Source organism: Microcebus murinus, chromosome 24 (genome assembly GCF_040939455.1).
Source record: "Microcebus murinus isolate Inina chromosome 24, M.murinus_Inina_mat1.0, whole genome shotgun sequence".
Lineage (NCBI taxonomy): Eukaryota > Metazoa > Chordata > Mammalia > Primates > Cheirogaleidae > Microcebus > Microcebus murinus.
The window spans coordinates 22,820,505-22,835,990 of NC_134127.1; the positions used below are offsets into that span (position 1 = coordinate 22,820,505).

At 49.7% G+C, this 15,486-nt stretch overlaps 1 protein-coding gene across 2 annotated transcripts in view; it reads left to right on the plus strand.

Annotated features, from left to right (window-relative positions):
* The window catches only part of PTK2B (protein tyrosine kinase 2 beta), a 109,167-nt gene that overhangs the window by 16,135 nt on the left and 77,546 nt on the right, over positions 1–15,486 (plus strand). The gene's annotated exons all lie outside the window — the stretch shown is intronic.

Genomic DNA, 15,486 nt, shown 5'->3' on the forward strand with positions numbered 1-15,486 from the left:
TGGGTGATTCCAGGCATGGAAAACAAACAAAGCCTGTGACAGGGTTGACACATTAATGGGAAGGTAAGTCAAGGAAAAGTGTCCCTATGGGCAGTAGACACGACAGCTGCTGTGGAGGAGGCCAGGCGCTCATGACCCTGGAGGTCACGGTGAGGGCTCCTGGCTGTCAGGAGGAACTTGGCAGGACAAGAGATGCTCACACCACTGGTGACAAGCGACTGAGCCTGTCCAAGACCCCAGACCGGCTGGGTCCAAACTCTTCGCTCCCCAAAGTGGCATTCACATCTCACCCCATTACCAGAAGAGCTGTTTCTTCTTCCCAAATGTTCTGCATTCCCTTTTGCTTGTGATTCTGAAGTTGAGAAGAACTGATTCGGCTACAAGTGTGATTGCCCAAGACCACAGCAGGAGTTATAAGAGGGCTGCCTTCTTCCAGCTATAGTCTTGCATTTGTGGATGGGGAAGAGCTTGAGAAAGAGGTTATGTGGATCCTTTTTTATTGCCTCTATTCTCTTAAAAGTATTAATATTTGCTTTCTGCTCTCCATGCTGCTGTGAGTGATGGAGAAAGTGACGGGGCGTCTCCTTTCATCCTGGAAAAATGGAGCATCACAAAGGACCAGAAATATCCCCACTGAACAAAGAAACATTTGGAGGAAAGCAGGGTAGACGGCCGCGCACCATTCAGTGCAACCCTTTCTCATGGAGAAAGCTCTTCTTTTCCTTGAGCAGCTGTTGGGAATGTTTCATCCCAACGCCCCATTCATCATTCCATTGTTGGGTGACTCTTATTGCTGGAAGGTTCTTCCTTTCACTGAGCCGAACTCTGAAACTCATACACTCCTCTGGTGCTGGAACTGCCCCCGGCAGCAGCCCAGAATAATGACTGTTGTACAATACGACAGCACCCCCAAATAGGGAGCTGCCCACCCCATTGTTGTCTGATCTACTCTAAACGCCAAGACTTGCATCCGCTCTTCCTTGGAGAGGTGGGATTTCGGATGCCCAGCCTTTCTGGCTCTCCTCTTCTGGATAAATTATTTTGTCACCATCTTAAAAGGTCAGGGCCAGTAGTGGACATGACATTCCACAAGACACAGGACCTCTTGTCTTCTGGTTTCCATCCTGTTGGTCACTGTGGGCCCCTGCCTTTCTCTCTCCAAATGGGCTTTTTTGTTGTGAAGCGTCTTACTAATTAAACTTAATGGTAAGACCCATCCATGGAGCCCTTCAGGTTTGAATTCCTCAGCCTGTCATAGCCCAGGACGCCTGTGCAGTTTGTGTCTGGTCTAAATCTCCCCGTTCCTCCTCGTTCCTGTGCTAGTTTGCTCAGCCGCTGTCACGGAGTACAGCAACCCGGGCAGCTTCCATGACAAACGTTTATCTTCTTGCAATTCTGGAGGCTGAAAGTCCAGAGTCGAGGGGGCGGCAAGTTTGGTGTCTTCTGAGGTCTCTCTCCTCGGCCTGTGGCCGGCGGTCCCCTCCCTGTCTTCATGTGGCTGACCCTCTGTGAACATCTGTGTTTTAGTCTCTTCTTAAAAGGACACCAGTCGTATTGGATTCGGGCCAACCCTAATGGCCTCAGTTTACCTTAATAGTCTCTTTAAAGGTCTTATCTCCAAATGCAGTCACGTTCTGTGGTCCTGGGGGTGACGGCTTCAACATGTGAATTTGGGGAGGACACAATTCAGCTGTGATGTTCTATCTTGCTGTCATCTAGTCAAGCAGCCTTTATCGAGCCTTCTTCTCAGAACACACCCTTTATCTGCATCGCGCGTGCCTTTGTCTCGGCTGTCCCCTGTCCCCCTCCCTTATGTGTGTCCCTCAAGGCCACTTTTCCAAGAAGCTCTAATGGCCAGCGGCTGTCCAGTCTGGCTGGGCACCCGCAGAGATGGAGAACTCGGGTTCCCATCCTGCTGGCTCCAAGAGCATCACACCCTGGCAACGTGGACCTGGAAAGGCCTCAAGTTTTGCAGACCAGAGGAGCTTTTCCTTTCTGCTCAGATGAAATGATCTCCAGATAAAATGGGAATAGAGTAGCATATGGAGAAAAAAAAAAAAAAAGAAAGAAAGAAATATCCCAAAAGTTGGAACCAGTGAAACTGGATGCCTGAAACCTGTCTACTCCGAGAGACTGTTCTCGGGAGCAGTTTTAAGCAGAACCTGGCTCTTTTCCTATTTCCTATGTTATGAATACTCAATGCTTCTTCATGTGTGCCCAGCTATTCAGGAGTGCCACGATCTCTGTCCTGTTCCCTTTGCATGACAAGATTCTCATAAATTTCCCCTCGCCAGGACCCCCGAGTCAAAGCAAGATCAACAGGACCCGCTGTTCTTCCCACCCCGCTCCCCAACTCTTCCCTGCATGCACACTCCAGCACGCACACCCCCTGCAACTCCAGCCTCGTGCATCATCTGACGCCGTCGCCTAGTAACGATATGCTTAGCAACCAGGAAGGGAAGTGTGATCGCACCTCCCGCACTGTATATGAAGCACCGCAGACAATACAAACAGTTCCCTGGGTTCTCTCTGCAGCCAGAGGAAGGTAACTGTCAGAGGTGGACAGCATTGTGCTCCAGAGAGAGTGGCTCATCTTCCGGGGGCCCAAATTGGTTGCTGCTTGGCTTTTCCTTGGCATTGGGTAATATCTTTGTGGGGGTGGCTGGGTAGGTGGTTCTCGGAGGGCCGGATCTCTCTGTTTGCACTTGTTCTCAGGATGCTTGTGATGCAGGCAGGCAGGGCAGCTTGCAGAATCCTCTCTGCTCCCACGCAGCCCTGCCCTGCACCGAGCCCGCGTCCCCCCGCCCCCCAAGCCGCCGTGCTCCCCGCTGTCTCTTCCACTTGGAGGTTGTTCCTCTGTGCCCTGGCGCTGCCCTGCCTCCACCGTGCAGCTCTCCTGTCCTCCAAGTGCCCAGAGTCTCTGCCTTTTGGGGCCCCTCTGTGCTGCTGGACAGCCCCCCAGGTCCCCCGTTCAGGGACGTCCCTCTCCCTTCCCAGTTCCTACAGTCACGTGCATCCCCCCTAAGACCCTGTGCCAGACACCAACAAAGGGTGCCAAGCCCACCTCCCGCTCCCTGCTGCTGTCCTGATCCAAAACCGGATCATTATAGCCTCCCTGGGGATTCCTGAGGGTTGTGTTCCTGCAAACAGTAGAAAAGGCCAGAGAGTGTGGAGTCTGGAAATGTATATTCCAACCCCAGATCCTTTTGGCAGGGGTGATTCTGGCTGTGTGACTTAGGTCAAGTTTCTTTAACCTCTGTAGGTCTCAGTTTTCTAAAGGGATTGCACTATTTGCCTCTCGGGCTATGACGGCAGCTCTATGAAGTTCAAATAAAAAGCACCGGGTAAACTCCATGGCGTACAGTCAGAGAACTCTTTAAATATTCCCTTCCTGTCCTTCCATCTCTACCTCTATGTTCTTCCTTTCCAACCTGCTCTTCCTCGAGCTATAAAGCAGGGTTGGGGTCGGATTCTCGGGGGGCAGCGCCGTGCAACTGCGAGAAGTCCGGGCAGGGAGCCCCAGCTCGGCTCTACTACCCGGGACGTCTGATCTTGGGCCTACGCCCAATGTCCCCCAGGTTCCTTTTGTTCACTTCTAAGATGGAGCTAACCGCACAGGACCTGTCTCACGCACAGCTACCGGAAAGCCCAACAGAGAGAGCGAGCGTCAATGTCCTTCACACATTTCAAGATGTTTTACAAATTTTATTTATTTATTTATTGGAGACAGAGTCTCACTGTGTTGCCTGGGCTAGAGTGCCATGGCGTCAGCCTAGTTCACAGCAGCCTCAAACTCCTGGGCTCAAGCGATCCTCCTGTGTCAGCCTCCTGAGTAGCTGGGACTATAAGCATGCGCCACCATGCCCGGCTAAGTTTTTTTTCTATATTTTTAATTGGCCAATTAATTTCTTTCTGTTTTTAGTAGAGATGGGGTCTTGCTCTTGCCCAAGCTGGTCTGGAACTCCTGACCTTGAGCGATCTGCCTGCCTCGGCCTCCCAGAGTGCTAGGATTACAGGTGTGAGCCACCACGCCTGGCCTGTTTTACAAATTTTAGATAGAGGAATTTTCTTGGACAAACCTGATTCCCTTTTTGCACCTGTAACATGGAATGAGATTCCAAAATGTCTAAAACCCCCAGAAGTCCTAAAATTGTAGCAAATTCAGCGTTGATAGTCACTGGCCCTCCAACGGTCTCAGTGGACAGAGCAGAATCCTTCTCTGGCAGTCTGTGTCCCATCGCTGTCAGGATGGAATGGGCAACACTTCTTCTCTCCATTCCCCAGGGCCCTGTGACCAATGCCTGGTTATTCACAACCTCAGCCCGGTAACACACACGCTGGAGGCTGCATGTCGTTCTGGTTTGGGAATGTATAGAGAGCTCTGTCCTTCAGTAAGGAAAACAAATGAGTCAGAACATGCCCAAGGCATGCACGCTGGAGGTACCAGAGAAGGGATCGCTGGTGTAGGTGTTTGATGTTTATGTCATGGATACTTCCAGGGTGGTTGTGTGTTTAGTAGCGGCCTACGAAGGAGCAGAATTTGCAAATGGAGTATGCGTTGAAGCAGAAGATTTTAGAGTACATAACATAAGTGATGTACAATGAGTCAACTAAAAGTGTGGCAAACAAATAGGATGTGGATGTTATTGAAATCTTGAGGATTGGGAGTCTGGCCAAGGATGAACAACCATTCCAGAGACATTTGCATTCTTTTCCGTGAGACCTCCCCCAGGCAACTGTGCAGTCTCCTAACAACAGAGGATCTCAACAGGTAAGACGCGAGATGCCCCGAGCGCTCAAGGCTCTGGCTTTGCCAGAAGCTCTATTTCAAAACCGTTTGGGAGAGGGTTGCAGCCTCCCTCTGGGACTTTGCTACTCCAGCCTCATGACTTCTGGGGAAAGACAAAAAGACCCTCCTGTTAGTGAGCTGGGAACTTCTGCTTCATTATAAAGTTGCGAGAGGCCAGATATAGCACGAGTGTCAGCTGTTATCCATGCTATAATGAGCTTTTCAAAACTATAGATATTTGGAGCTTCGGGCGGCATGGTGTGTCTGCAGTCCTGGCTACTAGTCTTGAGTCTGAGGCAGGAGGATTGCTTGAGTCAGAAATTCAAGGCTGCGGCGCGCTGTGGCTGCATCTATGAATAGTCACTGCACTCCGCTGGGCAGCACAGTGAGACCCCACCTCTAAAACTGAAATATGCATGTGTGTGTGTATTTGGTGAGGAGTAGTGGAATTTGATTTAATTTATGTTCTGCCTGGACCCATAATGTAGAAAGTCAGAGAATCAAAGAACGTTCATCTAAAAGAAACCATGGCAGTCACCCAGCCCAATCCCTTTATTCACAGGTAAGAAGATAGTTCCCAGGATGTTAGCAGTGTGGTGAATTTGGAATGGTAGAAACGCTTCATTTACTTTTAAAATAAAACTACAAAAATAAGAGGACAGGAAAGTGACTTGCCCATGGTCCTGCAGCAATGCGGAGGCAGCCCTTGTCCAGCCCCCTGATCTGTTGACTTCCCTCCCTCTGCCTCTCCCACTGGGATCCCATCTCAGGCTAGAACCAGATCTCCAGAAAGATCTTTTACAATAAAAGCGTAATGCAGCCAGCAACCAGTCTTTGCCATTTAAAACTTTCAAGTATAAACATTTCTACCATCTCCAGGATAATTTCATAAGCACTATCTTTTTTTTTTTTTTTTTTTTTGAGACAGTCTCACTCTGTTGCCCGGGCTAGAGTGCCGTGGTGTCAGCCTGGTTCACAGCAACCTCAATCTCCTGGGCTCAAGCCATCCTCCTGCCTCAGCCTCCCGAGTAGCTGGGACTACAGGCATACACCACCTTGCCCAGCTAATTTTTTCTATATATTTTTAGTTGTCCAGCTAATTTCTTTCTATTTTTAGTAGAGACGGGGTCTCGCTCTTGCTCAGGCTGGTCTCGAACTCCTGAGCTCAAATAATCCCCCGTCTCGGCCTCCCAGAGTGCTAGGGTTACAGCCATGAGCCACCGCACCTGGCCAAGCATGAAACCTAGGCTTATTCCATGGGGAAATATGTTACACATAAGACGTCAGTAGCAGTCAAATCTCTCAAAACACACCCTGTCCTATAGGGTTAAAACCACCCGATAAAGGGTAACGTGAAAACGGAACCTGTGTTTGGTTTCCGTAACCCACTTCCCACGGAGCCCATCCACTGGAGGGAACAGGAGGGAGAAACTGCTCGGGGGTGGGGAGAGCAGTTCGAGTGCCAGCCCCCGCGCAGGCTCCTGTCTACAGCTTTTGTTCCCTTGGTCTCTCCGATAAATATGACTCAGGCTGCTGTGCGGGCTCCACTTCCTCTGGGCAGGGAGCTGACAGCAGCGACTCTGCTGTGCCCGCAGCGGGTGACTCAGGGGCTCCACTGGGGGGGGGGGGCACCCCTCCTCGCCCACCGACCAGCTCCCTTCTGCTGTTCCAAGTGCTGCTGTCCCTGACTCTTCAGCTCCCCAACTCAGACGGGTGGCCTCTCCCCGACCACCCCGTCATTTTTCTGAAAAGTGCTACGCACACGTCTTGATCGACTGCAACGTGCTTGCCTCACCCACCTACTCATCTATAGAATTCACAGTCCCCAGTGCAGGCACAAGGCAGGGACGGCCAAGTTCAAGTTCAAAACGGGTTCCGGTGAAAAACAAAGGTGAAAGACAGGAAGAGCTTCCCAACCATCCCTCCTCTTCTAGACGCTTGTCAGAGCAAGAGCGTGATAGTCTTAATGTTTTGGGGGCGGAGGAGGTGGGGTCTACTGGGCCAGCCCACGATCGTGACCTTGCTTTTGCTGTAGAGTCAGCCAAGATACGAGTTTTTCATTTATTTGGAGGCACATTATTCTAAAGTCTTGTTTCTATCACAAGAACAATAATAACATTTTCTACAACAAGAAAAATAAAAAGCAATGAATCAGAGGTATAGGGGGAGGGGTCTGCTGCCCCCAAGCCAGCGTAGGCTGCAGTCACCTCAAGGACACAGAGACACAGAGAGCTGCATGCTCATCTAGTCTCAGGATTCAAGGAGATTAATTGCAAGAATATTTATTTAGGCCGGGCGCAGTGGCTCATGCCTATAATCCTAGCACTGGGAGGCCAAGGCAGGCTCAAGGTCAGGAGTTTGAGAATAGCCTAAGCAAGAGCAAGACCCCATCTCTACTAAAAAAATAGAAAGAAATTAGCTGGACAACTTAAAAATACATAGGAAAAACTTAGCCGGGCATGGTGGCGCATGCCTGTAGTCCCAGCTACTCAGGAGGCTGAGGCAGGAGGATTGCTTAGAGGGCTTGAGCTCAGGAGTTTGAGGTTGCTGTGAGCTAGGCTGATGCCATGGCACTCTAGCCCAGGCAACAGAGTGAGACTCTGTCTCAAAAAAAAAAAAAAAAGGAATATTTATTTAGCAAAATAAATACATTATGAAATAAACCCAAAAATATTTATTTAGCAGCCACTACAAAAGAGAGTCGGAAGGTCTATGGTAGAAGGGTGCTGTGAGCTACACATCGGTAGGACTGTTAATTTTAGAGGCTCTGTTTTCTCAGACACCCAAGACAAGGGCAGTGGGGCGGATGAGAAGCCACCGCGTCAGGGCAGGCGTCATGCTTAGCTTTGGGGACCTGTCCAACAAAGTGCTATTGTTTGCCAAGGCACCTCAGATGCAGCACCTGTTGCTTGCTAGTCGGCTGTAGAATTTTTCTCCTTGCTCTTTCTTCTTCCCAAGGGCTAGGCGAGGCCCAGCGTGGCCTGCTGTGGCCTCACGTGTCCATCTGTGAGCAGGCACCGCCCTAACTCACTGGCTCCTGCGTGCTCTCTCTTTCTCTCTCTTTTGTACTCACCCATCATACACTTTGGTCACCATAACCCATCCTTCCATCCACCCAGTAACGGCAGACCAAGACCAGACCAGGGCATCCCACTTGAGCAAGGGCGGGGCCGTTCTCAGGGAAGGCTGCTTAGGGGGCTCGACCTCCCCCTGCTCTGCTGTCCCAGGGTGAACAGCCTGGGCGCACCAACTCGCCAACTCATTGAGCCGTATCCGTCACTTAGACCTGACTAGGGGTGGCTGTGTGTCCCAGGAGCGGGAGAAAAACAGCGCCAGCAGAAAAGGGCCTACTGTTGAAGATGGAGCAAGACATGAAAAGAAAGGTGTCACACTCCTACTTACTGTCCTGGCACTCTTCAATTGCAGGTGACAGAAACCCCAAAGGGGGGATTGGCTGCGGGCTCACATACCCAAATGAAGGGGAGCCCCAGGAAGCAGCTCAACTCAGGGGTGGCTGGGCTAGGAAGCGGGGCACGGCTGCTTGTCTCTGGTCTGTCCCTTGGCCCCCTGCCTCTGTCTCTATATCACTGGCTCTCCCTGCACGTTGACTTTCCTCTTTCAGAACAACTTCCGCCCAAACCAGGGAGCTTGGCTGCTAATCCTGTCCATGCTCTCAGCCACAGCCCCGTCACTCGCCCAGAGAAAGCCTCTTTCCCTGAGCTAAAGTGTTTTTTTTTGAGACAGAGTCTCACTCTGTTGCCCAGGCTAGAGTGCCGTGGCATCAGCCTAGCTCACAGCAACCTCAAACTCCTGGGTTCAAGCGATCCTCCTGCCTCAGCCTCCCAAGTAGCTGGGACTACAGGCATGCACCACCATGCCCGGCTAATTTTTTCTATATATTTTTAGTTGTGCAATTAATTTCTTTCTATTTTAGTAGAGATGGGGTCTCACTCTTGCTCAGGCTGGTTTCGAACTCCTGACCTAAAGTGATCCACCCGCCTCGGCCTCCGAGAGTACTAGGATTACAGGCGTGAGCCACCGTGCCCAGCCCCCTGAGCTAAAGTTTTTAAAACTCTGAAGAACTCCAGTTGGTTTGGCTAAGATCATGTGTCCATTTCTGGACCGGGAGGGTGGGGTCCGTGTTTGCGCCAGCTCGATTCATGTGCCCCATCCCCATGGTCCAGACCAGGATGAAGGTGTGGAAGAGCTGCCCCGGGGGATGGGCAGCCCCAATGCAAGTGCAAAGTCGGCCTGGGAGGAGGAACCATAGGTCCTGCAAAGAAAGCACGTGAAATTAATTCTCTGAAGAAGGGGCAGGAGGTGCTGTAGACAGACAAAACAGTTGAGGTCGGCTGCCATAAATCTGCAAACTTCAGTTGGTCGTGTAGCAAGCAGTCTGTGATGTGTGGCCAGCAGGTGTGCGTGACTGTTAGTAGGATCGTCAAACGTGGAAAAATGGCGACATGGGAAGTGCCTAGACGTCGGCAGTGTGTAATTATGTTATGGCTGAGAACTAAATAAAACTTTGCGGAAAGAACAGGAGGCAGTGTGGAGTAAAGCACGCAGCCGTAAACCATTTACATACTGCCCTGCTGTTTGACAATCCTTACTCTAGACAGAGATAACTGAGTTTGCCTTCCTTGTTGACTGCTTGTGGGATTTCACTGGCCGATTCACCTGTTTGCTCATTGTTCTGTCATTCCTGGGCTTGAACCAAGGTCAACATTAGCCCCGGTCTCCCCACAGAATCATCCCTGATTCTTAAGGATGGTATTTTTATTATACTGCTTATGTCTGAAACCTTCAGTCCTTTTTGTTTTTATTTCAGCATATTACAGGGGCACAAATGTTTAGGTTACATGTATTGCCTTTGCCCCACCTGAGTCAGAGCTTGAAGCATGCAGATGGGAGTGAGGAGGAGGGGATGGGTACATACACGCCCTTCAGACTTGAGGGGATGATGTTTCTAGTGGAAATGGCTCTCTTGGGTTCTTAACTCTGCAGACGAGACTTTGCTTTTGTTCAAAGCTAAGGAGCCTTAGCTTTGACAGTCCGCAGCGGGCTGTATGATAATGGCCTCCCAAAGACGGCCACATCCTAATCCCCGAACTCTGTGCATGTGTTACCTTACATGGCAAAAGAGACATTGCATATGCGATTAGGTTAAGGATGGTGAGGTGGGGAGATTATCTTGGATTAGACCTAATGGTATCACAAGGGTCTTTGTAAGAGGGAGGCAGGAGGGCCAGAGTCAGAGAAGGCAATGTGATAACAGAAGCAAAAGTTTGTGTGTGTGTGTGTGTGTGTGTGTGTGTGTGTGTGTGTGTGTTCATGAAAGACAGAGAGAGAGATTGGAAGATGTTATTTGCTGCCAAGGAATGCGCCAGTTTCTAGAAGCTGGAAAAGACAGGAGAAGGGTTCTCTCCTAGACTCCCCTGAAAGAAGGCAGCCCTGCTAGCTCCTTGGTTTTAGGGCTTCTGACCTCCAGAATGGAAAGATAAATTTGTGTTGTCTTAAGGCACTAAATCTGCAGTAATTTAGTTTCCTACAGAGACAGTAGGAAATGAATACAGTTACCTTTCTGGAAAGCAACTTGGCAACATGTTCTAAGAAATATAAAAGAGTGTATGCCTTCTGACTCAGTAATTCTAGCTCTAGGATTCTCTCCTAATGAAATAATCAGATCTGTAGAAATACACTTATATATGAAGAAGTTCATTACCGTATTATCTGTGGTAGTGAGACCTTGGAACCACCCTAGGGCCCTACTGGTGGTGGTCTCGTCCCTATTGTAATTACAACATTGTTCAAATAAGAAGACACGACCCATTTAAGGATGACTGTCATCCCTTATGATGTTAGTTGTTGTGTTGTGATCACAGGTAGGGATGGCCTGAATTAGGAAATGACTATGCTGACAGATTTGCCATCAATCTAGGAATTCAACAGATACTCGCTGACCATGCTGGTACTGGGCCAGAGCTGTGGGTGCAGAGCAAAGGACATATATGGGATTACGAGGAACAGCAAGTGTCTGGCTGTGGCAATCAACACAAAGACTTATCAGAGAAGTTGATGTTCCACTTAAACTTGAAGGATCGGTGGCAGTGTGAGGTGACTCATGCCTATAATCCTAGCACTCTGGTAAGCCAAGGTGGGAAGATCACTTGAGTTCAGGAGTTTGAGACCAGCCTGAACAAGAGCCAGACCCTGTCCCTACTAAAAACAGAAACAATTAGCTTGGTATGGTGGTGGGCACCTATAGTCCCAGCTACTTGGGAGGCTGAGGCAAGAGGATCGCTTGAGTCCAGGAGTTTGAGGTTACAGTGAGCTATGATGACACCACTATATTCTACCTGGGGCAACAGAGTGAGACTCTGTCTCAAAAAACAAACAAACAAACAAACAAAAAACTGAATTGGTAGGAATAAACAGCAGCTTAAAAGGCAATTCAGTCCTTTCCTCATTTTGTGCACATGTAGTAACTGAAAGTGGAGATATACCCTAGCTGTGCCCCAGGAATTCTGGAGGCTCTGCAGCCTGAAGCAGGACTAGCCCTCTGCTAAAGAGCTACAGTCAAGAGCAAAAAAATGGGAATAACCCAATGTCCTTCAATGGGTGACTGGTACATCTATACAATGAAATACTACTCAGCAAGAAAAATGAACACTGAGGGCTGCACAGTTCTGTAGCATTTAGGTCAAATGAAACTATGATGAAGAAAAGGAACAATTCTTTTTGTATCTCTGTCAATTTTTGCTTTATATTTTTAATTCTCTGTATTTTGGTGCATATAAATTTATGATTGTATCTTCTTGGTGAATTTTTCATTTTTAACTTCATGATCCCTCATAATCATATTTTTAATGTTTTTCTTCAAATCTTCTTTGTTTGCCATCTTTATATGTTGACATCAACTTTCTTTCATTTCATGGTTGTCTGGTTTATATTTTTCTGTCTCCTTATTTTAAACTTTCATATGTCTTAAATGCTTTTAGGTTTGTTTCTTGTAAACGACATATAGTTGGATTTTTAAAAAATTATCTAAAAGTATCTTTGAACAGGCAATTTAAACTTTATTTATTAAGACTACTAATATATTTAGTATATTTTTACAATGTTATTTTACGTATTTGCTGTGCTTCACCTTTGCAGTTTCCTACCTTCTTGACTTTCATTGAGTTGATTGTGTTTCTGTTATTTCTTCCTCTTGCACCCTAATGGTTTAGAAGTTATATATTACAATTCTATTATTTTAATGGTTTCTCTGATGTTTTAACACATAGGTAAATTGAAAGTCTAATATCAGCCAATATCATTATCCTCCTTCCCAAATCGGAAGGATTTTGTCACACTTTGACTCTAATCTTTGCCCTCCCATCTTCTGAACTATTGTCAATTAGTATTATGGTGTTACCGTCTTTTCAACATTTCTCCTCCCCAATTTAGCCATTAGGGTTATTATCTTGGACTTTGCACACTTTTTTGCTCTATTTCAATATTACAATTATACTTTTTGTAGTCCTAAATTATCCTATTCACTCCAGTTCTTGATTTCCTAATCTATAATTTGCATTACTGCCCATTTCTCAAGGTAGGCTGGCTGCTTGTGTGGATTGTAATTGTGAATTGGGTTGTCAGGGTGCCGGGGGTGCTTTCCATGTGTGTTTGATTGTGGAAATGGCCTACAGAGTTTTGCTTTTTCCTCTGCCTGAATCGTATGTCACCATTTCTGCATTTGTTTTTATTTTAATTACTTGGCTTAGAATGCCCACTATGCTTAAGTAGAATGCCACAGGCTTTGGTGGGTAGGTAAGGGAGCAGGATTTCCTCTGGCATGATGCCCTAAAATGCTATGAACTACCTAATGACGCCATATATGCTGTGAACTTAAAAAAGAAAAAAAGGATGTGAAAGACTTCTCCACAGAACATTGCAACCGGTTTTTTGTTTTTGAGACAGAGTCTTGCTCTGTCACTCTGGCTAGAGTGCAGTGGCATCATCATAGCTCACAGTAACCTCAAACTCCTGGGCTCAAGTGATCCTCCTGCCTCAGCCTCCCAAGTAGCTGGGACTACAGGCACATGCCACTGTGCCCAGATAATTTTTTCTATTTTTAGTAGAGATGGAGTCTTGCTCTTGCTCAGGCTGGTCTCGAACTTCCAATCTCAAGCGATCCTCCTGCATTGACCCCTCCCTGCCCCCCTGAATGTTAGGATTACAGGTGTGAGCCACTGTACCTGGCCCGTATCTGATATCTTTTGACCTGCCAGATGGGGAGAAAAAGCCCAAACTGTATTTCTCTTGCCCTCTGGGTCCAAAGTTGGAGATTTTTCCTCCTTGCAGATGACAGTTATTCAACAAATAAAGGGTTCTGGTCTTTCAAATAGCCAGGGGAGTGAGGTAGGGAAGGGCAGGTGGGACTTGGCTTTTTAAAGAAGGGAGAGCCCTAGCCTGGGAAAGGCATGGCCCTAGTTCTCCCCTTGACTTGGGGCTGGGACCGTGGGTGGGCGTTCATGGGCTCCCGACGCCTTCTCTGTAAAATTAGGAGGTTGCAGTAGGGGAGCCGGAAGGACCCTCTGTCTCTGGCATCCAAGGTGGTCTCCCTGGGTGTGTTGGGTGCTGCTGAGGTCCCAGCTGCCCTGCATTCACAGTTGTTCCAATGGGGTGCAGCCCCCTGGGCCTCTGGACCTGCACAGATGGGGTGCTGGAATCTATCAGCCCTCCTGCTCACCCCCCACACCCACGCACTACTTCATGCTGATAACCCCACATTCCAAACACCCTCCCTCAGGAATTTTTCTCATTCTCATCTTTGCAGCCAACCCTGTCCCGTGTGCCAAGAAAATGCACCCTACGTGTTCTGGACGTACCAAGGTGCTCCTGTTTGATGTTTGCTAACCTGGCTGGGTCTGCCTGGTGGGGGGGGGGCAGGCCCCATCTCCCTTAGAACTTCCTTTTATGGACACAAATCACTGACCTGTCTGGGCAGGCCTGTTCTAATCCAGGTCCGGCCCGGAGCCTCCTGTCATTTTGCTGACCCAGTGCATAACCCTGGAGGCAGGCCCCGGGCAGTTGGAAAGTTGGAGCCCCTGGCGGTGCCGGGAACCTGCGCTTCCCAGGGCCTCCCCTTCGCCCTCCCCCGGGCCAACCTGTCCTCCCCACTCCACTTCCTGGGCATGACTCACAGGCAGCTCCCTGTCAGCAGGGCAGGGATGTGTCACTTTCTTGTGCTGGTGAGCCCCAGGCTGGCAGTGTCTCGCACCCCCACCTCGGACTCCTCTGGCCTGATTGACAAGGGCCGTGCAGTGCAGGGAGGTGTCAGCACCGATCCTCCGAGGGCTGAACTTCTTGCCTAGAGAGGTGCTCTGTGTCCTCCCTGTGGGATGACTGGGAGGAACAGGGACTAGGACAGCCTGTTTCATCTCATTCTCGGCCCCCTCCCGACACCTTTGGGCCTTGGGCAGACCAACACCCCACCCACCCTGGCCCCCACCCATGCTTCCTCCGGACCCTCTGGCCTTGCCCAAAGTCCCCTTGTGGCGGCCCAGCCCTCCCTGCAGAGATGGAGGGGGGCCCAGCCTCCCGAGCCTGTCACTGAGAGAGTCGATGGCAGGCAGAGAGCCACTCCCATTGGAAATCTAGAACCACTGGGTGGAAATGAGGCTCAGTGAATGTTGCACGGTGATTGCTCTGGAGCATCGTCCCAATTCTTTGTGACAGACAGGTGACACCTGGAGCCAGAGTCCCCTGGGAATGGCTGTGATATTGGCCCCCGAGGCAGGTGGCCTAGGATAGCGGCGACTCCTGGCTCCATCAGGTGCCCACGGTGGGAAGTGGGCAAAGCCCAGGTCTCCCACTGGCCCTGGGCAAATGCCTTTATTGGGGTAGGGACTGGGGCAAGGGCTCATTCTATCAGGGCAGGGGGCGTCAGTGGCCTTGGGCCCAGTTCTGAGGATCCCTCTTAAACCAGCCGGAAAGGCTGCTGGGAAGCGTCCAGGGAGGGCAAAGGTCTGGAAACGATGCCTTGCGAGAAGCGTCTGAAGGACCTGAGGTAGTCTGGGCTGCAGAAAGCCTGGAAAGGCAGAGGGACTGTTTCTAATAGTGAAAGGTCAGTAGGTGGAAGTGAGGCGGGTTTTGTTCTGTGTATCACGAGCAGACCCAGGAAGTTACAGAAAAATACATTTGGGCTGAATATAAAGGAAGGCTCTCTAATAATTAGAGCTCTGAGCAATGGAACAGTCTGCAAACACTGCAAGGTAGTGAGCTCCCCATCACTAGAAGAATTCAAGTGAAAGCTGGCCAAGCAGGGGTGCCCACACCGGCTGGGGTGTGGACCGTGGGATCTCTGGCTGCCCTCTCTCGCCCTGAGCCTCCGTGATTGTGGTTTGGGTCTAGCATGCCGTGCTTCCAACTCCACGATGCCTTGGTGCCAGATCTTCACCTTCGTCATCACAGTCTTGGTGCCCTGAATAAGGCGGAGGCCAGAGCCCGGCCGCTCCTGGTCCGGGTGGGCTGCGTGGCCGCTCTTGGCAGAGCCCCTGCCGCGTGCCGAGCTGGCACCGTCACGTGGCGGTCCTTGGACGTGTTTATATGCGAATTCTTACTGGCCACGTCCCCCACCCCCGGTTCCGTGGGCCACGGTTACTCTCCCCAGCGCCGCAGATGAGGAAGTGAGGAAAGGCGCAGGCCACCGC